At 30.5% G+C, this 25,222-nt stretch overlaps 1 protein-coding gene across 3 annotated transcripts in view; it reads right to left on the bottom strand.

The window, feature by feature from the left end:
- The window catches only part of Dh44 (corticotropin-releasing diuretic hormone 44), a 124,487-nt gene that overhangs the window by 39,250 nt on the left and 60,015 nt on the right, over positions 1-25,222 (bottom strand). The window contains exon 1 of one of the 3 annotated variants that reach the window (XM_076414704.1): positions 11,311-11,427. The exons of the other annotated variants lie outside the window; for them this stretch is intronic. The gene's annotated coding sequence lies outside the window, so the exon portion shown is untranslated. Of the gene's footprint in view, positions 1-11,310; positions 11,428-25,222 lie in introns of those variants that run through there. 3 annotated transcript variants of the gene reach the window in all.

Raw genomic sequence — 25,222 nt, 5'->3', positions numbered from 1 at the left:
TGATATATGATTCCGTAACCCATTCTGATCAAATTTAATTGAAAATATATTTAAATTAAACTTTTATTATTAAAGGTAAGTATAGCTTCTTAATTATTTATTGAATTAATTAATTATTAATTAATTGAATTAATTATTCAATTTATAAATAGAATACACTTTTAAAAAACATGAAATAAATCGAAAAAACCCCAACCCATTGCAGTTTAATTTAATTAACTTTCTGTCATAAAAATATTATCATTTTAATTTTGGGTTATTTTAAACAATGTTTACTATATGCAATAAGTTTTTTTTAAGTTTCTAAAGTATTAAATATATTTTATTGTTACAAAGCACGTTCATATTAATGAACATATTTCGTTAAGGTATAGCTTCGAATATTTAATAAAATATTAATTATTCAATTCATGAATACAATCGAAACAGGAGCACGACTGATCTAGACAGTGTTATTGTTCGGCCATAGCGTTAAGCTGAAATGGTCGCATCGTCAGAACGTTGCAATTAAATTCTTAATATAACCATTTAAATTCACATTTTTGCATTGATTGCTTCGAACATTTTAAGCCCGCATTAGCAAAACTGTTACTGTGAAATTGCAAAGGGTAGCTTTCCATTTCCAACGTATCTTTCGTTTTTTCCCCTACCAAACGAGTTTCTTTTGACCACGACTTTTTTTTAACTGGTTATATTGAGGGTACAAGACTGTCTCTTTTTTTTTAATTAAATCAAATTGGCTTTATGTTGAATCAAGGAATGCATTCTTAAGTTTGGCGAATATATTGGATGTCCTTTTTATTCGAATTGTTATAGTTCATATTTCGGACCTCTTGACGTGATCTTGTAAAAGGAGTTCATGATTTGGTCAAAAGGTTCAGCTAGTCCGTTGGATTTAAGCTGATATAAGTGATTATAGAACTAAGAGGCTTGAGTGATACCATACAGTTGTTTTTAGTCGATGCACTGATGTTTCATGAATTAATTGAGGATTCTGCGTTCCCAAAACCGACTATCTGTTTATTGACGTGGCCACTGAGAAGAAAATGTACTGTACTCAATTCTTTGATCAGGATCTCTCTACTGCTTGCAGTAATGTGTAACTAGCAACCACGTCTCCGAATTGATGTGTCCGCAGTATTTTCATTGTTACTAGACGTCCGTTATCTTCCAGAAAGAGGCCTGTCTGCTATCGTACCGTACTGTCGAAAATTCGCATGTAAACATTAAATTATGATTTTATGAGGCACTGGACGATTAGGATATTTTTGTGAAAGTGGCAATAATAGAACGGTTATTTTCCATAAATATTGTCACTATTTAAGCTCTTTCGTATGGCGTATATTTTTTATCCATAATAAAATTTGGACGTCTACACAACGCAATGGTTACAGCGAAACTGAGCTAAATGTTACATAACCAAAATGACGCGCAATCAAAAAGATAGTAGTATTTTTGCCCCACCTGTCACCTTAGCATAGGAGGGCAAATAAAAAGTTAGTTCCAAGAGAATGACTACTCTGAAATTGTTGAAAAGTATCCAAACTCCTTCAACTATGAAGTACCTCGGGGTTTTAAAACAAATATTCACGTTCGTACCAAACAATTAAAGATCGATTTTTTTCCTAAAAATAATAGAGAATTCTTGAAACAAGAATATATAATTGAAAATGAAATATTGCCATTCAGCCCATGAAATAATTCAAGAGACAACACTCTATGTGTAGAACGATGTTTCATCGCTATATTATATCAATAAAATTCAGATATATTTATGCAAAATGGTCATGAAAATGTTGACAAAAGACTGCGTGTGTGCCAGAATATCCTTGAAGGCAATTTTTAATTTCTTCAGCACATCTGTAGTTTAAAATTCAATTTAAAATTTCATAAAATGCTGTTTTATATAAATTTTAGAACTTAGAAATTAGAATATTATTAGAAAAACCCTTTAATTATAAATAGAAAATTAAATATTTTATTAACCATACATTAGATTTGCTATTTATTAAAATATAGATGGTAGATAAAATTGGAAACATCATATTAGACTAAAAGTTGAGCAAATTAGACTCAAAATTAAACAACTGTACTGGTCAGTCAGAAGATTCTCACAACTAGATCAAAGATATATCTTCTATCAATAATAGACTTTCTGTCAAAACAAAGTTGAACGAACTGCACGATGAATTCGAAATCAAATGGATCTATTAAGATTATACAAGATTTTGCAGTAAAACATGAAAAATGTAAATAACATCAATAGGGAAGGCATATAATTACTGGAAAAGGCCTTGGAAATCAAGGGATTGAAGAGAGACCACATAGATTTCTATAAAGTGTATAAGTTTTACTATTATCTTAAATAAGTTTAATTTAATTTTAGTTTGGGATATGTATCAGGTAATATTTGTATTTGCATTAATTAAGATTGTAATAAAATATGTTATATTCAAAAAATATATTGATATTATGTTGTATTATGTTAAAAGGGACATTAGTTTTATATTTAAATATATATTCTGGCCTAAATTATGATTGAAATACTTACTAGATTGTCAAGAGTTTGACACATGTATCATTTTTACGAACAAACGCATAATAACAATAAACGTGCTATGATATTAAACAGTGTATATCGCCGATAAATCTAACTGACACCATTATTTTTCCATTAGAAAGGTATAAACTGTTATTGTCTAAATTTTACGACCAAGTATAGAAGGTTTCCGTTAAAAATTTGCCAGTTTTTTATACGGCATTTTATGACTATATGGTTTTAGAGAAAATGAGAACTCAAATATAGAGCCTCATAAACAATACAAAAAATAACTGCTAGTAACTTACGGTTAAATATAATATAAGTACAGTTCATGAGTTCTCTGTAATCAAGTAATGTTGTATATAATGACATATTACAATAACAATAATGGAAATTTTGTTTTTAGTTTTAATCGAGATATAATATCGAAATATATTGACTGATTCAGTTTCTCATTGTCATAATTCAGTTTCAGTAATTATACTATATCATTTACTCGCGATTATTTTGTCTAATACGAATACATGTTAATCTTGAGTTCATGTATATGGTGAAATAACGGTAGCAAACACCACAAGTATTGCAATAGAAGTTGGAAATAAAGAATGGAAAACTAAATACAATATTTTCAGGATCTATAAAATCGCTGTCCTTTTATGTAAGTTGATATATATTGATATCAGATGGATGTCAGACTCCTAAAGTTAATGCTAATCCTTTGGTATTTAAAATTGTGCGTGTTATGTAAATGATGCAGCAGACATCAGAAAGAACATTTCTGTAAGAGGGAGCTTTTACTTTTTTACTTTTACTTCTTTACGACTTACTACTTTATAAATATATAATCAAAAACTTGGAATTACCTAGGTCTGATAACATTTGCCATATAAAAAGGCATACATTTTGTTAGTTAGTTATCAAGTTATCTATATTTTATATTTTAGTGTCTCCTATTTTACAACTTGGGTTTATTTGGACTGGACCTACAGTTTAATGTGCGCTGCGAACTAATGTATTCGGCATTAAGCCTACAGACTGGCCAGTAACTAATCTCATTCCGTCCAGATAATCCCAGAAGATATCCGGTCTTACCCAGCCTGGTTACCGGCGCGACTGGTATCATTTTCGTTGTCAGCCTTATGGATCACAAATGAATAATCATAATTATAAACAATCATGAACATAAATTTACGACTATGCTCCAACAGCATTCGAACCCGCGATTCTCGCACAGAACAGTAGGAGAACCGTCTTGTCACTTTGACCACTGCGCCAACCAAGCTGGCTTATCTAAAATTTAATTGAAATAATCCAGAAAAGGTAGGGTTTTATTGTAGCTTTTAGTGTTACTTTTTTTACAAATATATATATATGATTTACATCTATATGTATATATCTCAGAATAACAGTGTATACGATTTTAATTATTAGTTCCTAATTATATATTTTTTATTGCTTTCTATATGAAATTTGACAAGAAAAAATACTTCTGAACCATTGGTATCAATTTGTAGTATTCTTGATGCCAAGTTTTTGTTAAATCAAATATGTTCAACATGTTTTTTCTATTATTTTCTTGTAAAATCAGTGTATTGACAAATATGTAAAAATACACCTAATAAGTAATGTACCTCTCTATGCCATACATATATTATATTTGTTCAAAAAAGAATGGGACGTAGATCCAATTAGATAAAATTTATTACAAATGGCCAAATAGGTCGCTCATTAGCAATTAGTCGAAATCGGCCTCCTCGATGATTGGATTACAATGGTCGGCTATAACAACGTCCAACCTACACGAACAGAAAATTGAAGCATCTCTGTCAGGTGGATGAAAATTCAGTAACGGAGAGGGTAATAACTCATACATATATCATCTAAATCTCTATGATCGTCGTATGGGGCAGGATTAATTGCATTTCAATTAATTTTAAATATATCTCGACGTTTGTTGGAACAAAGAATTAAAGAATTTTGGGACATTACAATATTTCTAAAGCTCAACGAAGAAACGCTTTATTAGTATATTTACTATTAAGTACATGTTAAAAAAACAGTAAATGAGGCTCAAAAAATATGGTGTAGTCAAACGACAATCTGAATTAACACTCCAAAATAAATCACTATTATATAAACTGACTTTGAAGCAAATGTGGACTTATAGTCTGAAACTATGGGGTTGCATAAAGAAAAATAATATTAATATGATCCAAACTTACCAAAACCATATTCTTCTTAGCAATCACAAAAATCTAAGAGCACCAATGGTCAGCGAAGAAACTAAATTGCTTGCGAAATAACACCAAGAAAGATTGTATGAATATAAAAATGTCGAAGTACCACAAGTGCAAGACGAGAGCGGACTTACCCGGAGGTTGAAGAGATAAAAACCTTTGAACTAATACAGTTAAATTACCAGTGGAAGATCCATCAAATGCTAATAGCTTTTGAATACAATTTCTGAATAATTTGTATCATTTAAAGAAAAAAAAATGGAAAAAGTTTTTCTATATGAAACTATATAACTTCTTAATAAAATTATTAACACCCAATAAAATTATACCTAAATACCAATATACATATGCTCATTTAAGTACTAGCCATTAGCGTCAGATAAAAAAATCATGAAACATTTTAGAAAGTAGAAACATCTCATTAATTTTGAATAGTTAATTCTTTGCCAATTTGTCTTCTTCATCTTTTAATGAGGTGTTATATTTATCATCTTGTAGCGTCTAAATTTTTATTATTACAGCAGTATAATCTGGAACTCTACAACTCGCTATAAATCAATTGAAAGAAACAACACGACTACTATATATCTGAAATAATCGATGTAGTTTTAGTATTATTAGACATAAAAATTCGTATATCTATGAAGTACATTTAAATGAAGATAACTTAATTATAAAAATCTATATTTGAAATAAAATCAATTCAATAATTATCAGAATTCATTTTAAAATAATGAATTAATTGAAATTTGATGAATTCTCTACACTATCAGATATAATAATTATTACAGTAAAGACCAAAATCCGAAATTTAACTTATCTTAATTAAAACTATCGCTGTAGTTTTGATAGATAACATGTAGCAAAAGTCAAATTAAATATTATCATGCTATAAAGCTTTTCTTATAGACTACAGGAAAATAAAAAAAGATGTAGTATATGACATTTAAATGATTATTAACATTTAAATTTAGTTTGGTTATGAATAACATTTATATTGTATAAAAGTCCATATCTCGTCATTTTTATTAACGATCTTGTTTAAATTATTACATAAAATGATTTTCCTTAAAAAGCAATTCATCACAATACGATTAGAATTATTAATATTTTAGGATAAATACAAGGAAAAACTTGTATCAATGAATAATTATTAGGTTAATTATTAAATTATTAAAACATATTAATAAATACATTTAATAATATGTTTCTCCTTCACTAAATAAATCGTAATAATATAAGTTTGTTCCTATTGTCATATCTAGAATATATTGTGATTTTCATTAGTATTTTAATCTTAGTTACGATTTTCAATACAATTTTTAATATTAATATGTAGTATACTAACGGATACACACTGGGTCGGATACTGACTATAATAACAAAGCAGTGTTTTGTTTTTTATCTGAAATTTATCAAATTGTCTCAATCATATTTAAAAATTATCCAATAATAACTATAACTAGTGTAAATTATTAAAATGCACATGTGCAGAATGAACCAATCATATACCTCATATACTTATATCATATCATATTATTACTGTCATATACCTTATTCGTTTCCCTGTAGTTCTTCATATTGTTTACAAGATAATACAATTAAAAAATGCACTAATGCAAGGGTACATAACTGTAAAAAATCCAAGAGAATTCGATTGCCCTTTAAAGACGGTTTTAACTTAAAAAATCTAAAATTCTTTGCTAAAATATCTTGCTTCTTTCAAATTGTTCAAATCTGATGTTAATGAAATTGCGGTATTCAAACTGCCACTTTGAATAGAAGATACAATAATATCCTCATTAATTTATGTGGTAAATTCGACTTCTGAGCTTGGTTTATCACTATGACAGTATACTGACAGGTAGACCTAAACACCGACTGTGGATTAACGAAGCATAATCAAGATGCACTTATTAATTATTAACTTAAACTTTATTATTAACAAAGAGAAGACGAACTGACTTCGTCAAAGTTAATCAAATGTGGATCGATATACTTCACATGTTAATCTAGTTTATGACTAGCGACAAAAATGATAATACTCGTATTGGTATGTCACAATTGCGTTCGAGAATAACTGGAAATGAAATGGATAGGCTTAGACTGCAACGGATTCGTGACCATCAAAAACAACAATAGCGAGCACATCACAATTAAATTGAACGATTCCATTGAAGCTGTGCTCCTGCGATGCAGGAACGAGATATCAACAAATCAGTAAAAATTGAGAAAGTGACAGCGGTTTGTTAACATTGTAAGGCATTAAAATATAGCGGTGAATCTACTGAGTTATGTTGTGTGGGAAGGAGAAATTTGCCACAATTGGTCCTACCGCCATATCGATTACGCTCATTAGTTTCTGAGATACTAAACATTCAAAAACAAAATAGTTGTTTCCAAATGATCTCGTTTCGGATAATGCATATTATATATGACAATTCTATGCCACTTTATTATACTATAAAAGTTTTTTGATTAATATTCACTGTATCAGAAATAAGTTAACAAAAACTTAAATAAATGCAGTTGCAAGAACGCAAATCATCAAGGCCAAGTTTGTTATTAATCATTAATCAAAATTTCTCACTAAAATAGTCTACGGACAAGTGGACCTAAACGTCGACTATAGATTAAAGAAGCAGAATCGAGATGTACTTATTGGTTATTCATATTTCAAAAAGTAGGCATTAAAGTTTCTCGATAAAAACACAGAAACCATAGAGCTCTTTTATTCAACAGGTTTTTCTTTCAACTTTCCTCCAATCCTATAAAAACACAGCAGGCTCGATTACTACTCGCTCAAGTTTGGTTTAGTTTTTAGCCGACACGCAAAAAAACACACGGTTCTTGAATATATAACGAAAAATGAATGGAGTTATCATATTTATTACTTTTTACGGATTATGTTATCCGACTGCCATAACTCAGTTACGCATATTAAACAACTCAGAAATATTTAGTTTGTTTTTTTTTCGTATAATACATCGATCTTGTTTTGCATATTAATGAAAGGGCCGGTTATCGGCGCTAATATTTTTTTCCTGCAGCAGCCGACAATCCACCCTCCCCCTAACCCCGCCCCTCCAACGGTGACATCATAAATATCGGGGTCATGTATCGCGACGAAAAACCTCAAAGGCAATAACGAGTAAAAACGGCAAATATTGACATTCAATTTCGACGACTGTGAATACGTGAGCCATATGAAAGGCGAAAATGAGAAAAAATAGACGATAAATTGTCCGTTTTATATCAGTTTTTCGCCTAACTGGGTAATTATACGGATAAGGTAAATATTATCCGGTGGCCTCAATATAGATGTGAAATTTTATTTAGTATCCATTTTAGCGGACATTGAAATGTTCAAGAAATTATTTTTAATTTATCTATACGAGGGATGGACAAGATAATATAAACATCTGACTTATATACAATTTTCATTGTCAGGGTGTATTTAAATAAATGCCCAAATTAGGCAACACGCGATATAATTCGGAAATACCGACCAAACTTTCAAAAAAGCCAGTTCGGTCGGCCAGAATCATATCCAGACCCAGGAGACGACAGTAAAGTGACCCCAGCGTCCGTGTTGATTGGCCAGAACTGCTCATGCGCTTTTATTCTAAACTAGCTTCACAGCCATGCGTTGTTGTTTGCAATTGTTGTGGTTAAGAAGTAATTTTGAGATTAATTTTATATTTACAAAACTTTATTAAGATAATATAATTATTTGTTATTTACAAGAGTATAAGCTATTAGTAAAATGTTATGTTTTAGTTGAATTGTAGTCTAAGCTAGAACAAAATTAACGGGAACCAGGTCACAAAGGTTTTTATGTTTATGGAATTTTATAAATAACTTTCAACGCAAAAGGAAAATAAAGAAGTTGAACTGGAAATGAAATAAGAAATGAGACAAATTATTAATGAAACGAAACTAAATTTATTCAGCTGGTGGATGTGTCCGTCATAAAATTACAAGAGCTGACGAATTTGAATTTTTACATTATTTCTACAATTATGTGCCACTACAATTACTTTATTTTCCGAAAAAAACTCTGGACTCAAAACAAATATGACACTAGAGCCCTTAAACAATCTTCTAAAAACAAATACCCTAAAAATTCTAGGGTAACAGTTAGAAAACTATTAGATTTATTAGATTATCTGGTTGATTTGAAAGCATGGAAAAGGATTTGCAATATTGAACAACCAAATTCTAATAACTGTCAAAATAGAATAATTGCCAGAGCCCATAAGAAAAATCGCAAAAGGGAAATATCAGGATACAACGTCAAAAAATATGTTAAAGTATACTATGTCAAAATAAATAATTTATTTATATTTTTTGTATGTGTATCTTACGTATATTACTTTTTTGTTTTATTCGATTAATCGCAATAAAATTTATAATACGATATATATATATATATATATATATATATATCTGCTAAAGAGAGTTATATAAACCGATATAAATGACTAATCACTGAGGCTGAGTCCCTTTTACTGTCGTGTATAGTCAGGGCCTCTTGAAAAACGCTCAATGTTTGATGATATTATGCTGCTCATACCAAGACTGAACCTGTTTGTCTCTGTGTATGGCCACAGTATCATCTTGGAATAAGACAATGTTCTGCAGCAATATGTTAATCATAGTAAGAACTCCTTCCTTGATGATTTCGATATATTCATCCGCAGTAATCGGGATAGTGATTTGAATGAGAGAACCAGCTGTATACGGAATGGAATCTTCCACATGCTTGATTATAGGAAGCATACAAAGGTGTGGGAATTTGTGTGAAACAATATAATGATGCTACATAAGTATGCGTGAATGTGTATGTGTGTAAAAACTGTATACTTCATGCATGGAAGGCAATTGTTAACAAGGTTCATTGGGCTACTTCTTGCACTTCTTAGCATTGGCTTCCGTTATAAAAGGTTTCGTCACAGCACAGCTCTTCCATGAATTTTAGCATTGTGGAGTTACATACATATATACACTCCGCTTTATTTATACGGAGGCACTGTTGCCAAAATGCAATAAGATATTGTTTACTCTATTGTATGGTGTTTATATTAATTTGTCTATCCCCTGTGCTAGCGAACCCAACAGATATTGTCCTTCCCGAACATTGGCTTTTTGTTTGGATGGAATAATTTAGTTAGACAACAAAAGAAATACTATAAGACAAATAAAATACGCACAAAAAATTTCATTAGTGACATAGACACGGAGAGAAGAATTATGTATGTGAAGATATATGTAAGTCTTTAAGTCTTTAATTAAATAATCTAGTATATTGTAGTTGAGAAATGAGAAAAAAGACATGTAGAAGTGATGTATTAATTACTAATTACTTATTGTTGTGGTTAAAAATAATGAGACTGTCCTGAGCATAAATGTTGTGTATGTTAAAAATATCCTTTTTATATCTTTCAAGAGACCGCATCCAGAAGACATTATTTTAAAGGGGACTAAATACTTGTTTATATTTTATTTCAAAAGCCTTATTGATCATTTAAAATTATTTTTGATTGCATATTACATAATGTTATAATTAAGATAATCAGTAAAAATATTTTTTGGCAGATTTCCTAATTGCAACACAGTAAACAACCCTGTTGTAACATGCAGTACAGTAAAACAATAACGAAAAATTTTGTTTTAAAATTTTGTCCAGAGATGAAATAACACGATAATATATTCTACACACATCAAACGAGGAGATGAAACCAAAATGTCACCATATTTAGGGAGTCTGTTGACTATTAGGGTGACTGTATGCTAAATACCAGAACATATGTGTTGGAACTGTAGATGACGCTAATAAATGAACCTTCGAAGTCGTTGCTATTGTTTAGATCCTCAAACTACATATGCCAAAATTTTATTATAATCTTATATTTTATTGTATCACTTTTCAATCCAGATCTGGACCTCAGTGACTACTTGCTATTTGCAGACCTTAAAATAATACTCCAGTGACAGAGGTTTTCTTAATGAAGAAGTTATTGCTAAAGTTCAATTAATCGAAGATAAGTTTTTTTATGAAAGTGATATGAGAAAAGAAAACCTCTGAACTGAATGTACCACTCTTAAATTATCAACGTAACGTATGAGTTGTGCTCTAAACTCAACAGTGAAGCGAACTGTTGTCAAGGAAGTATAAACGTTTCTTCATCTGAACAACGATTTCATTAAAGTGTTTAAAATAGCATTGGTTCGCATGCCATCTGACACCCATAATATCGTCATCAGACCTGACAAAAATTCTGCCGGATATAAGAGTTATCGGGTCATCTGGTACATTGTAAGTATAGTGTATTGTAAGTTCCCTTTGAGACATTTGATATGAACTTGATGCAAGTTCATGAAATAGTTTAAACATTTGAAAAATAATTGATTTTGACTTTTTGTATACTGTAATTTAACAATTATTTATATTTATGTTTTATATTAACTACGAAATACTTTATGTACAACTTATTCATATTTGTATAAACTATTTTTTATTATAAATACCTTTCCAAAACAGATGAAAATACGATATCCTTCTTTCACTAATAACTCGCCTGAGACGTACTTAATGTACTTGGTGCATTGTAACCATTTTCTTAGCTATACACATCTTCGGTGAAGCTCAAAAGATTACAAACCCGTGCATGTGGAAGTATTGTTTATATAACATTGGATTCGTCGTCAGACCCCATCTAGTATCCGTACAATTCAGAGAAATCCCAAGAAGTGCTAACCAGTCGTATGTATGAAAGTCACGACATTCCAATTATGAAGTTTAAACATCAACCGTATGTCAGTGATGTTACAGACCGACTGATACCCGTGCTAATTGATGACTTTTGTTTCTGTTTTCTTAAGCAAATTCGGAACGGACGTCAGTGTAGTATTTATAAGTTTAGAAAACGTTGATATCATTCGCTAATAACGTGTATTTATTTGTATATAACTAATATAATTGTAATAGGGCGATTATTTACGTATTGGATTACAATAATTGGTTATTACAAAAAATTCTTCAATAAGTTTCCGGAAATTATAAATATTTTATTATTAAACAATGTGAAATTTCAATGTAAATAATTGTTAAACGACCTAGCCCAACTGTTAAATGTGATCGTTTTGATATTTCCATACATAAAACAGTTTTAAACAGTGTATACAGACGCTAATAATGGAACCCTCAAAACTGAACCCTCATTCAACAAACAGGCAACATTCATTACATTTGTTGTTTAATTCCAAGAAATCTGATGCCCAACATCTAAATGTCTATCCTTTAATAAATTGCTTATTCAAAAAATTTGCTGACATAACATCATATCTAGATCCATTCCAGTTTTTTTCTAATCCCGAGGTATATCTAGATTCATAAATAGGTAATCTGAAAATGGAGTATGTTAAAATCGGGTTTTTATTGCCAAAATAATTAAATATTTGTTACATAGTTAGTCAAAAATGTATGAAATAAAACTACGAATGCAATTTAAATATCTTAAAATAAACACTAAACAAATGTCCAAAACGAAAAAATATGAATAATTATAATTCGTTATGTAAAATTATATCATCCTCTATATCCTCTGTCTTCCACACCATTGGTAACATTTAACAGCAATATAGAAAAAATATTTTTTACTGAAATAATTAATCGTGATGCTACAGTTCCATCATGATTATCATCCGAATCAGCATTGATAGATTGATTTCCTATATTCAGTTAGTTCTTATTTCAAACCGCTAAATAACCAGCGTGTGCAAAATAAATTTGGTGCTGAACACTAATAAATTTTCCAACCTTCAACATGCTAAATATATACAAATAAAAAATACTCTTGGAGTAGTCAATCAATCAGGATAAAATAATTAAAGAATATCAATTTTTAACTGCTTTAACCAGCTAATGAAGACGCCTTTGCAGAATTTACTAGCGATGAATATCTCTCTAGCATTATTTTAATGCAATACTTTCATAACAATTTTAATAATTTCTGTTAATTCCGAAAACTCTCTTGTTCAGTAATGTTGTTAAAATGGGTCGTTGAGTTAAACACATTAAGCTGTCGGAGCTTTGGATCAAAAAACTCCCTTAACATTTGAATGTAACATTGCAAATGCAAACTTAAAAATAAGTATTAAAAACTAGCAAATTAATTTCTTATGGATTATTCTTCAACGTCCTGGCTTTGTCTGACGTACTGTGTTTTTTGGTATTAACCATTATCACATTGTTCCACCGTTAGCATTCGATGAATAATTGAAAGGCTTCTTTTTCGCCTCCCCTGGATACAACAACAGCGTATCAGCCTGTAAGAGCCGGAAAATTAAGTACGATTCTTGTCTGTGAGATATTTTAATGAACGGGATGCCGAGTATTCAGCATTTATATTTATTAATTTTCATCATACTATTGTTTGTTTGTTTATGTTGGCGAAAAAAGTTTATATCAATTAATTATATGTTATTATGGGCTAACAAAACAGGGTTTGGCAGAAGGTTTATAATTCCTATTTAGGCCAAAGAAAACTGCAGCTGGAAATGTAAGGTGTTCTGGAAATGTACCATGTTGGAGGTAGTATGTTACAATATCAATATACAATAATTGTTGTTTAACTGTTCACATTTTTTGCATATTTTTCATCATATATAAATTAAAATATTATCTATTATCTCGGTTTTCTTAGAAAGAAAGTTGCAAGTTTCTAGAAATGTTATATTTTTTACTAAAGTGATTTGCTGGAGCTCTCCTAGAGCTTTTGAGTGAATGCCCTGTTTTGGCGTCGATGAGTTGGGCTTTCCGCGATTTCTCAGACATTTTACGTGTGATATTCTCGTAAATTATACTATTTTCATCACTTGTCATAACTTTCTTAATTAACTTCAAAAACCAACTTCAAAATATTTTTGGTAAGGTAATATTTGTATCTTATATATAATTTTAAATTAGTTTTTTTTATTCAACATAATTCACTTCAAGGGTGATACACTGATTATAGCGACCCTCCAACTTTTCGATACTATTTTTGTAGTACGATTTGTCCTTTGCTCCAAAATAGGCCTCAGTTTAGGCGATCACCTCTTCATTCGATGAAAATTTCTTCCCAGCGAGTATTCTTTTGAGATCTGATAACAGGAAATAATCTTTGGGAGCCAGATCTGGAGAATACGGTGGATGAGGAAGCAATTCGAATTCCAATTCATGGATTTTTGCCATGGTTTTCACTGACTTGTAATACGGTGCATTGTCTTGATGAAGCAGCACTTTCTTTTTCTTCAAATGCGGCCATTTTTCGGCGACCTCATCCTTCAAAAGGTCCATTAACGCTATATAAAAGTCGCTGTTGATGGTCCTTCCTTTTTCAAGGTAGTCAATGAAAATTATTCAATGCGCATCTCAAAATACAGACGCCATTACCTTGCCAGCCAACTGTTGTGTTTATCCACGTTTTGGAGCGGGTTTATCGTGTGCAGTCAAAAACTCGGGTTTATTACTCTTGATCATTTTCAAACACTTCTCCGAATCATCAACTGGTCATTGTTTTTGGTCAAAAGGGAGCTTGCACAGCACCCACTTTGCACTCAGCAAAGCTTCCTCATTCCCAAAAATTGTCGTTGATTTTCCTGAGGCAGTGTCCAGAAACTCGGCACCAAACCAAGTTTTTGCTTCAACTGTATATTTCCCTTCAAAAAGCAATATTATATCGACACGCGAAATTCCTTTTTATCCATTTCTTTCACAATAAAAGTTGCTTCACCCAAAATGTTATAATTCACAACCTAATGATCTGACAGCTGGTAAATTTATACACGCATCCTTTGAGGGTTAGGGTTAACTCAAAAACCTATGGATTTGTTGCCACCACGCATTCACCTACAACAAGTTCAATGGTTGGCAACGCCGGTGGATTGGTATCCAGGCTATAAAAGACCATCACGACGACGTCTCGCGCTCTTTTCTTTTCTCTACCTCTTGTAACAATACCACTTCCACAGCGCTACCGTACTTCCTTTACCTAACCTAATATACTGTCAATTCTACCGTCGACCACATCAATTATAAACGAAATAAACAAATATTTCTTCAATCAGTGCTTTTAGTTCTCGTGCAAATTCCTTCCAAAAATAGTAGTGAGTGTTCGGAAAAATAATCGCATCGACAGTCACACATTCATACCGACCGACCGACCGACCAGACGAACATTCCTACAGATTTAATTCTAATAGCGCCATCTATGTGTCAGGCCGGGTACTTTCCGATTGACCTGTTATTTTTCGAACGTACTTTTCGAATTCTGTTGATTATGACTTGAACTTTAATGCAATAAAAATAATTTAATCTATAAAATATCTTTGATTAAGCCCAAATAATAAACTATACATCTTCTTCACAAAAACGCATAAAAACACCTCCTCACAATTTTTTTCTGTTACGTTTTTATTATCATAAAATTGTAAATACAATAAAACACAGCAAAAAACGGAGAGACGAGTCGTCAGAGAAAGAAATATAATGAAGGGCCTGGGAATAAAATAGGCCTAAATGGCACGGTGGATGAAAAAGGGTTGATTTTTGTGAAAACCATTGAATGGGGAACGGGGTGCGAGGGAAGGGGGTGCTTCTTAATTAAGGTTTAACGGTCCTTCGCCAGATGGCCTCGACGCTTTTTAAATCTCTTCAAATATTTTGTCGTCAATTGTTTTCGGTGATATGTACAACAAATCGATTGTCGTCGTTTAGAATTTCATTCGCTTGTTTTTATTTAATACAAATCTTAGTATTTTATGAATTTTATCAAATTGAAATATAAATAAAGAATTAACAATAATTTATGATTTTTAGAATTTATTAATAAGTACTTGTGAATAAATTGTTTCTAATTTATAATTGCAAAATAATCAGTTTTTACTTCTGGTAATATATGAACAAATATTATGGAGGTTTATTTTTATATTAGCGGAAATTAACGTTTCTGATACGTATCTTTTACGCTATTTTCGTGAAAACTTACAAATATTTGCGATGTTTACTGTAACAGATTTAGATTTCGCTAAATAATAAGTTTTAAAATAATGAGAATTAAATTTCATGAATCAACAGGTATCGGCCAATTATCACTGAGAAGATAGTAACATGTAGCATAAAAGTTATAAACAAGGTGAGTAAATTAATTGCATTTCTCACCCAGATTATAATTATTTGAAGGTAAATGACATTATTTAGCTAAAAGGCTTTAACATCATATCAACCAATATTACTAGTACCAATCATACTCAAATTGCTGAGAAATTGCTCTTCATGTCTCAATCATTAAAAAAGTTATTATTAAAACACCTCACCTCTATCTCAGTCTATCTGAAATTAACATAAAATATAATTTTATACTATTGAATACATGCCCACTAAAACCTCACAATTTCATTAAATAGTTTTCCTTTATTAACACCATAGTTAACACATTTATTATAGTTATTATGGACATAAATATTTGCATGAGTTCCGAATGGATACGAAGAACCGAACTTATCAGGCATATGTTGAGATTCGATAAGTTTATATGGGAGTAACGCGTCCACAACCGTGGAAATTTAATGTCAATATTTGCCCGTTTTTACCCTTTATTGACTTAGAAGATTTTCATTGTGAATATGGCGTCTATGATATTTCTGAGGTCATAATTGGTGCAATAAAAATACAGTTACTGTTAGCTAAAAATATTTGTTTAATAAAACCTTTTATTTCAGTTTGGTTTTGCGCAGATGTTAAAGTGTTAGTTTGGGATCTGTCTTAAATACTTTACTCGTTTAAATAACACACATATTTATATGAATTATATAAGTTCTATGTTTGTATACAATCAAATAAAGTTAATTTGATGTACGTCAATGTTACCAACATGAAATATCCCTATATTTTTATATAGAGCTAAATGACAAGAGCATTAATATGTTAGCGATGCAAAATATTCAAAACTATATATTTTTATTACTGTATTAGTAGCAATGGGTAACGATGCTTCCGGAAAAATGTAGGGACTAACACAAATATTTCTATTGAATCAAAAGAACTGAATACGTACGGTATTGAATCAAAAGAACTGAATACGTACGGTAGGGTGACAATTGAATAGTGACAAACCAATAGCTTGGTTTTGCTGACAATTACCAAGACAGGATGATTAGTTGGGCCCACCCGAGAGCTGAAAGGACTAAAGATGAACGTATAATTAAAATAGATGTATAGCATTCAGACAAATTCGAAATAAGGATCAAATTTTCAGCGATAAATATGGCATAGAGTGCATATGATTTGTATCTGTAATTTCCCAGAATATACATTGTGTAAAAATGTGCATATAGTCAGACTGTATGGAGAGAGAAAGGGTATTAACTTTGCTAAAAGTGCAGTGATAAAATCAGAAGTTAAAGAAGATATTTGTAGGACTTAAAAAGGAAAATGTACACATATGAAAGAAAGCATATTTTAAATAATACATTAATTTATAAGCGTAATAATAAGCGTATTAATTGGCATAAAATAAATAATATTATTATATAGACAATATATATTTTCTAACGAAAACCGCCTGAATAATTTGAATTAGAACACAGTAACCAAAATGTCTCAGAAATCAAGTAGATTCAGTCGTCTTGGGATTTAAAAGATATTTTTTTTTCAAACTATTTTAATCGTAATATTTTGGAGAACTGAATGGATTGATTAATATTTTATTTTAGTTTTTAAAATATTAGTACGATTTGGTCCATGTAATATTTAGTCCATTTACCTAATAAGAATCCATTCCAATAATTCCTTATTTTTAAAGAAATGTTTATATGTTATATTATAAAATCACATGGGCTGAAAAGTTCTAGTCGTGACAAAGAAAATGTGTTTTTTTTTGTTCAATTGGCTTTATCCATTAACGTAATCTCCATTAAAAGCCTCATAATCATTCCAGCGCCGCTCTAACATTCAATACCACTTTTCTATAACGATTTATCTTTTGTCTCAAAATAAGCGTGCCACCAGTTGCCACTCAAATGACGATCAGTTTGATTCTGGAACAAAGTAATGGATCCATGTTTCATCTATTGTCACATATAGATGCAAAAATTCGGGTTTGGTCCGTTTCAACATGGTCAAACACTGCTCAGAACGTTTTCATCAACACGTTTTCGTTTTCGGTCAACAGTGAGCAAATGCGGCACCCACTTTGAACACAGTTTTCTCATAGTCAAATGCTCATGCTATATAAAACCAACGCGTTATTTTGATATCTCTAGGATGTTAGCTAACTCACGAAACTTCATTTTCCGATCGTTCAAAACGATTTTGTGAATTTTTTTATGTTTTCTGGTGTTACCGCCATCGCTATCTCTACAAGCGCGTTTGAAGTCACAAAACCAACGTTTTATTGTTGTTTCTGATGAAGCGGAGTCCTTATAACACTTTTCAAGCTATTGCTTCCCTTGAACAGTATTTTTTTCTTATCAAGAAGCAGTACAAAAATTAAAACACGAAATTGTTTTTATTCCATTGTTTTTAAAATAACAAAAGTAGTGTCACCCTTAACACAATAACTCACAAACTTATGAGTGGAATATCATGAAATTTTAACAGCTTTCTTTTGAAGGTTATTATTATCTGAAAAAGTGGCGAATGTAGTAAAGCTAGCGCCATCTATGTGTTAGGCGCGGGATTTTTCAGGCTATGTGTTATATATAATAATAAATAACTTTATAAAAGATAGACTACAAAAAACAAATTAATTTCGTTTAACACTATTGAATAGTTCTCTAATCTGAGTTAAATCAACAGGACAAATGCGAAAGGTACAATTGGAGTAAATCAATCGAATTATCACATCGTTTAAAGGGGATACACCGGCCGGACTAAAAGGCTGGCCGATAACATAGGTCTAATTCTAAACAAGCACCAAATAGCCGCTTTTCTCGTTTACCTTTTTCCGTTTTTTTTTCCTCATTGTTTTTAGGCAACGCGTTTTTGGACCAATATTATTGTTGTGCCTCGGAAATGTTTTTGAGTTTGTTTAGCGTGTTGATCTAATTATAAGGGTAAGTTGAAGAATGTTAGGGTTTGACGTTTCAACAAAATTTCATCTGCCACTTTATATTAGTCTATCTTAAATGGTTATATTTCTAGAAAACAAAAAATGTATTCTAATAATAAAAATAATAAGCGTGAAGCATCAAGTTTATTATATCTATAAGGCAACTTCTAAGTTGTTTAAAAAACCAAACGTTTGAAATACAGATTTATATACAATAATTATTATATAATTATAATAATAATTATATATATATATATATATATATATATATATATATATATATATATATAATGAGCACGTTTGCTACAGGGTTTTTCATCCTAAACTGATAACAACATGTATTGTTTAATAAAATGTTTGAAAAAAACTTATGTTGCCTTATGTTTAAGTAAATAGAACAAGATGGCGAATATTAAATAATCTGGGAGGAATTAAAAGAACATTTAGCCACAACGCAAAAAATCAGCAGACATTGAATTAACATAATAAATAACTATAACAAATATTTACAGCTGGTAAGACTAGAATAAATATCGAATATATGGTTGCAAATTGTGATTACCATTCAACATATAACATGTACAAGGACAGATCATTAGAAGTAATCGAAGACTTATTAGTTTCGTATACCAGCCAAATAATAAGGATGACATTGACGTAAACCAAAACCACTGCAATAATGAACATAAGCATTTGGCAACATTTTTCAACATATTGAGTGAGATTAGGGTTTTTTTAGCTTTGTAAATGACCTAGTAATAATATGTTATTTAAATGGGGATATATACTAGATAACACGCTAGAAGAATTAATGAGAAAAGTACAAGAATTTTAATGACGGAAAAAATAAAGATTGACGGTACTTCCACAGGATAAGAACAAAAAATTGGATGCCTAGAATTTGAAGAGATTAACAGGTGTCTTCTATCTTGGGATTATGACGTTAGGATATCGAGATGGAATAGAGATATGAGAATATTTATATATCATTTCTAAAAAAGGCTAAAACAAGAACCTACAAAATAATCATAATGTAACATGACATAAACTATTATAGGAAAGAAAATACTGGGGACCAATAAAAATAATCGAGAACAAATACAGAATAAGAGTAAATAATGAAATAAATAGAAACAGATAAAATTATGGAGAGCTATTAATGATATAGTCACGATATTTTGTTCAAACAAAACATAATATAATATTTATAAACTGTAGATCGAACTATCGAACTAAATTGCACTTAAACATGTATACTATACGTCTATTTGAATGTACAAAACCAAAACTCAAAACCGTTTCAAGTTCTACTTTGATATCTTCTTAATTAAATTTGAAAATTCTTAAATATTAGACTCGTTTACCGAGCAGCGTTCAATGTTTTTTTTCCTTTAAAATATCAAAGGAACTCATTCAGCGTGAATAATAATATTATCTCTTTTTTCGTGCTTATAATTATAGATTAGATTCAAGAAAAATTAAGAAAGGTTCTTTTGAGTAATTTTCCCCGATCCCAGACCAGATCTGTTTAATATGAATATTGAGATTTTTTCGTTTAATGGTTTCGTTTTTGTATTTAAAATTAAGAAATATCTTCATTATTAAATTTAGTGTTTTATTCGCTTTTTTATAATATTCGAATGTTGGAACACGCCTCTATATTTACGCATGATGATATTTATTACAAAAATACTATTTTTTTAAATTATTTAATTATTACATTGTGACTAGTCATTTCCGACTAACCTACAATTTCTCTTTATCATAACTTAAATCTAGGTATATAACTTGGAGGACCCATCGACCCTATCTCAGTCTCTGGTGAAATAATGTTTATACATGTCATTGCTGTATTTTTATTATATGCACCTCACTAGATAACACTACACAAGATCAGATGGTTTGATACTTTTGAGTCTGTGTCCTGTCCTGGTGGTATCCAAAAGCTGCAATATTTCAATATTCTCATGAGAACGGAGTCTTTCCTCATGCCCCCTTGCAATTCTCTTGATTTCTTAACTTACTGTGAGTATCTGAAGGTCTCCATATAGGTAGTCAGTTCTATAGTATTTGGATGCGCCCACAATACTCCTCAGGACTTTGTTCTGAAAAATGTGTATTTTATTTAGCAGAACATCCCCATAATTGGACTCCGTATGTCCATATAGGTTTCAGTATTTGCTTATATAATAGCAGTTTATTATGCATTGATAATTGTGATTCTCTTCCAATTAGCCAGTACATTTTCCTATATTTCAATTCCAGTTATTTTCTTTTCTTCTTTATACGTTCCTTCCAGCGAAGTTTTGCATCAAGATTCATTCCGAGATGTTTAGCGATGCTGCTATATGGAATGATATTATTATTTAATGTTATTGGTGCTTGTACGGTTTGTTTATAGGTGAACTGTACATGCACAGATTTACTTTTATTAATTTTTATTTTCCAAGCTCGTGTCAAATTATTTATATTGTCACTTGCTTGTTGTAATTTTCTTTAGGCTTCTTCACTATTGTTTCCGACAGCTATAATCGAAGATAATATATCGCAATATCACAAGTGTAGAGTAGATAAACCATTGGTGCTTGTACACTTCCTTGTGGTACACATGTTTTAGCTTCTTATTGTAGAGTAAGCTTCTTCTTGTTTGACTCTAAACATTCTGGTTATAATGTAGGATTTTAATAGTTCGGTGTGTTGTTTTGGTAACATTTTCTGTAGTTTATGAACAAGGCCTTCATGCCAAACCTTATCGAAGGCTTGTATTACATTTAAGAATATAGTTGAGCATACTTTTTTAACTTTGTAGGCTTTTTCAATAACATCTGTTAATCTGTGATCCTGGTCAATTATTGAATGCTTGTTAATAAATCCAAACTGGTTTGTTTGTATTAGGTTCTTTCTCTCTGTGATAAAAATACTGAAATGAAATAGGATTAATAACTATTATGTATTATTTTTCATATTTAGGGCTAAGGTTTATTAGATAGATAGAGATTTATTAGATGGGATGGGACTAGGAAATACAACAAACTGCTATGACAAAATCAACAACAATCAAAATTAATTATATCACTTTATATACTGATGCAAATGCAAATTTTATGCATAGAGTTTTCCGTTATTTCTATATATCGGTTGTTTAATAATTAAACAAATGTAATTTGTTGAAAAAGACTTTTATACAGTAGCACTTAAAGTAACATTGAATGCTATGAAGTGTAAACGTATGGATTTTACATACAAAAAAAATAGCCTACTTCATAGTTCATTCTAGGAAAATTCCGTATGTGAACATAATTTATAATATACCTTTCCAGCATGTAACTTTACATAAAAAATAAACTCTCAAAATTCATAAAATTATTTTGTCTCTTTGATTTAATTGCATTGAAATGATTTATTTTTACGAAATATATTATTCGAAAATTAAATACATTAGAACATAATAAACAGCCATCATGGCTATTTTAAATTATTTATAACTAGTATTCGGTAACTTTAAAACTAGGGCATGAAGTGTACAATTAAGATGTAGCGACATGGAGCACATTGAATGTTTTCTGCTGTAGATTTACGGAATCCTTAAGATTCCCAACTTGTTAAATCTGAACACGTCACAGCTTGTTAAAACTTTAATCAACTTTTAATAACTCGAAAATTGACGGTAGTTGTGTGTTTGCAGCGCTAAAATCTCTGCAAAGATTTATTGATTGCTTAGCACGCATTAAAAATAATATACATATTGTTATTACTATAGTCCGTTAATATCGACAGTTTGTCTTTTTGTTTGATATCATTTTAAATATATTTCTGTATATATTTTTTCCAGATATTATTAATATTCATATCATATGTGTCATATTCGGAATATCTTTTGAAGAGTTCAATCTATGATATAACAACCTATCTATGATATAAAAACTTTAATCACACAATAACAAGTCCGTCAATCGAATCATCAATCCAAAAATCCCCGGCCTGACACATAGATGGAGCTACTAGAATTAAATCCATATATTTTTTAGTTAGCCCTAGCCCTCAAAATATGCGTGTATAAATTTGACAGCTGTCGGATCATTAGTTTGTGAATTATAGCATTTTGAATGAAGCAACTTGTGTTAATGGGAAAAAAATTATTTTTGAAGGGAAAAAATACAGCTGGACACTGTACTGTAATATATATATATATATATATATATATATATATATATATATATATATATATATATATATATATATATATATTTTCAAAATTATTTTTATTTTTCAAAGCCAGAACATAAAATATATATATATATACATCGCTAGTAAAAATTAGTTAATTACTCGAAGTCGATAGTCATTTTCAGTCGATATTTCCCAACACTTTCCTTCTTGATTTCCTTCTAGAAAACCGAAGTAATTTTTTTATATTGATATCAAGCAGCATCACTGCATTTCACCAGAAAAGGCCTTACTACATTATTATTAGATATACTTTTTTCTTATAATATTACGGAATTTTCTTCGAGCATTATTAGATTACGCTTGCTCCTATCTGATAAAACCGTACTAAAATATTTACACCATCTCGTGATTAAAACTATAATAAATCTTCAACAACACGAGACGTAATGGGTCGTAAATCAAAACAGATCGCGCATAATTGATTGAAACAAGCCCCCAGAAATTCAAAAAAGCCATTATGAGAACAACGATGAAATATGAATAAAAAATGTTTAAATCTACTAAGATATTCTTCGACGTGCTCTGTCCTTCGGCTATAATCTATTCGGAATATGAAGTAGTAAATAAAGATATGTAGCCGAATTTTATATTCGGAGAATGTCGTCAACGACGAAAATGACTTTGGTAATGCCGCGCGATTTTGCCTATTTTACACTAAATAACCCGAACATGATCTGTGTTTTTAAGCTGCTAATGGGCAGATTAAAAACTTTGGGCTTATCGAGCTGCGGGATCAAATTTTATATTATAAGACATCGGTTATAATAAAATGTCTGTTATAATAATCGCGTACATTACTGTAATAATGATATTCAAAATATGGTGTAAAGCCTAAACGAGTCAACAATTTTTGTAATAAAATATGATTTATAGTCTTACAAAAATAAATTTATTTTTATATCTTAGCTGCCGTCATAAAGAACCACCAACCTAATTTCAGTAAAATCAATTTGTAGTTAAAATCATTGCATATGAGACCAAATCTTCTCACCTGGCGTTCACCCTGCTTAGAAGAACTTGTCCTTTAGTAAATATTAATCATCATGAGCTCCTGTAAGCAGATAATCTGACTTCTGACTCTGGATTAACTCTTAAATTAGATGAAACATATATTAATAAAGCATAAACAACTTGATCTTAAACTAAACCCATGTATTGGCTTACAAAGCGTAGATCTAAATTATCCTAAAGACAACAAGGTATTGATTATACTTACGATTTCAAAAGAAGTTCTGTGTTACTGTATATATTTTTTTATGTATGTCTACCGATTTCTCCCTCAATTATGAACCGATTTTCACAGTGCACTTCCGAGGTGGTCCCATTGGAACTAAGTCAGGATCTGATGGTGGAACCCGAGGAAATCGACGGAAACCTTCAAATTTCCATGGCCTATCTTTACTATCTTTTCACATATTTTTTTGTTTAAAGTAATTAAATATTTGTGTATGTTATAGATGTGATAACTCCTGAAAGGTTAGGAGTTAGAGGATATTTCTTTAAATTTTATGGGAATGTACATACAACTATTTGTATACTTTGAAGTTATTTAGCAAGGACTGGACCGCTATACTTTTCAGGGTTTTCTAAATATTTGCTACCATCCAACTTGATTAATAGACATATAGAATAAATACCATTAAATACGTATCGCCTATTAGGCAGATTGTGGAATTCTAACAGAACAATAAAAAAATAATCCAGATATATAATTTATTTCATAAAATAAAACTACATGTATTATATTTTGACCATAGTACACTTGTGGAAAAGATCCCAAAAAGTGGATCGACAAGTCCTGTAATTAAGGGATGATTTGAAATATAAATTAATTCTTCAAGATACCATGCCGAACAGTGAAATAATTATAATTGTTGCTGGTTAAAATAGAATAAAAATTTTTGACTGTATTTTATGTAATTCCTTTTTTTTTAGAAATAAGCCCAAAAAAAGATACTTTGAAGGTTAGATCGCTGAACAATGTGGCCACAGAGCCATGCCTTTCTCCCTATCAAGGCATATTCATTGCAATGAAATTGATCTAGGGTGAGCCAAAGGATGGTCACAATGTTTGAGGATATAGAAAAGAGCATACTCCACAATATATGTTTTGGTTC

This window comes from Rhynchophorus ferrugineus, unplaced genomic scaffold (genome assembly GCF_030347505.1).
Source record: "Rhynchophorus ferrugineus isolate W39M unplaced genomic scaffold, kcgeb_rfMv2 rfM9, whole genome shotgun sequence".
Lineage (NCBI taxonomy): Eukaryota > Metazoa > Arthropoda > Insecta > Coleoptera > Curculionidae > Rhynchophorus > Rhynchophorus ferrugineus.
Note: the sequence above shows the minus strand (reverse complement) of the source record. Positions and strands in the feature narration are given on the sequence as shown.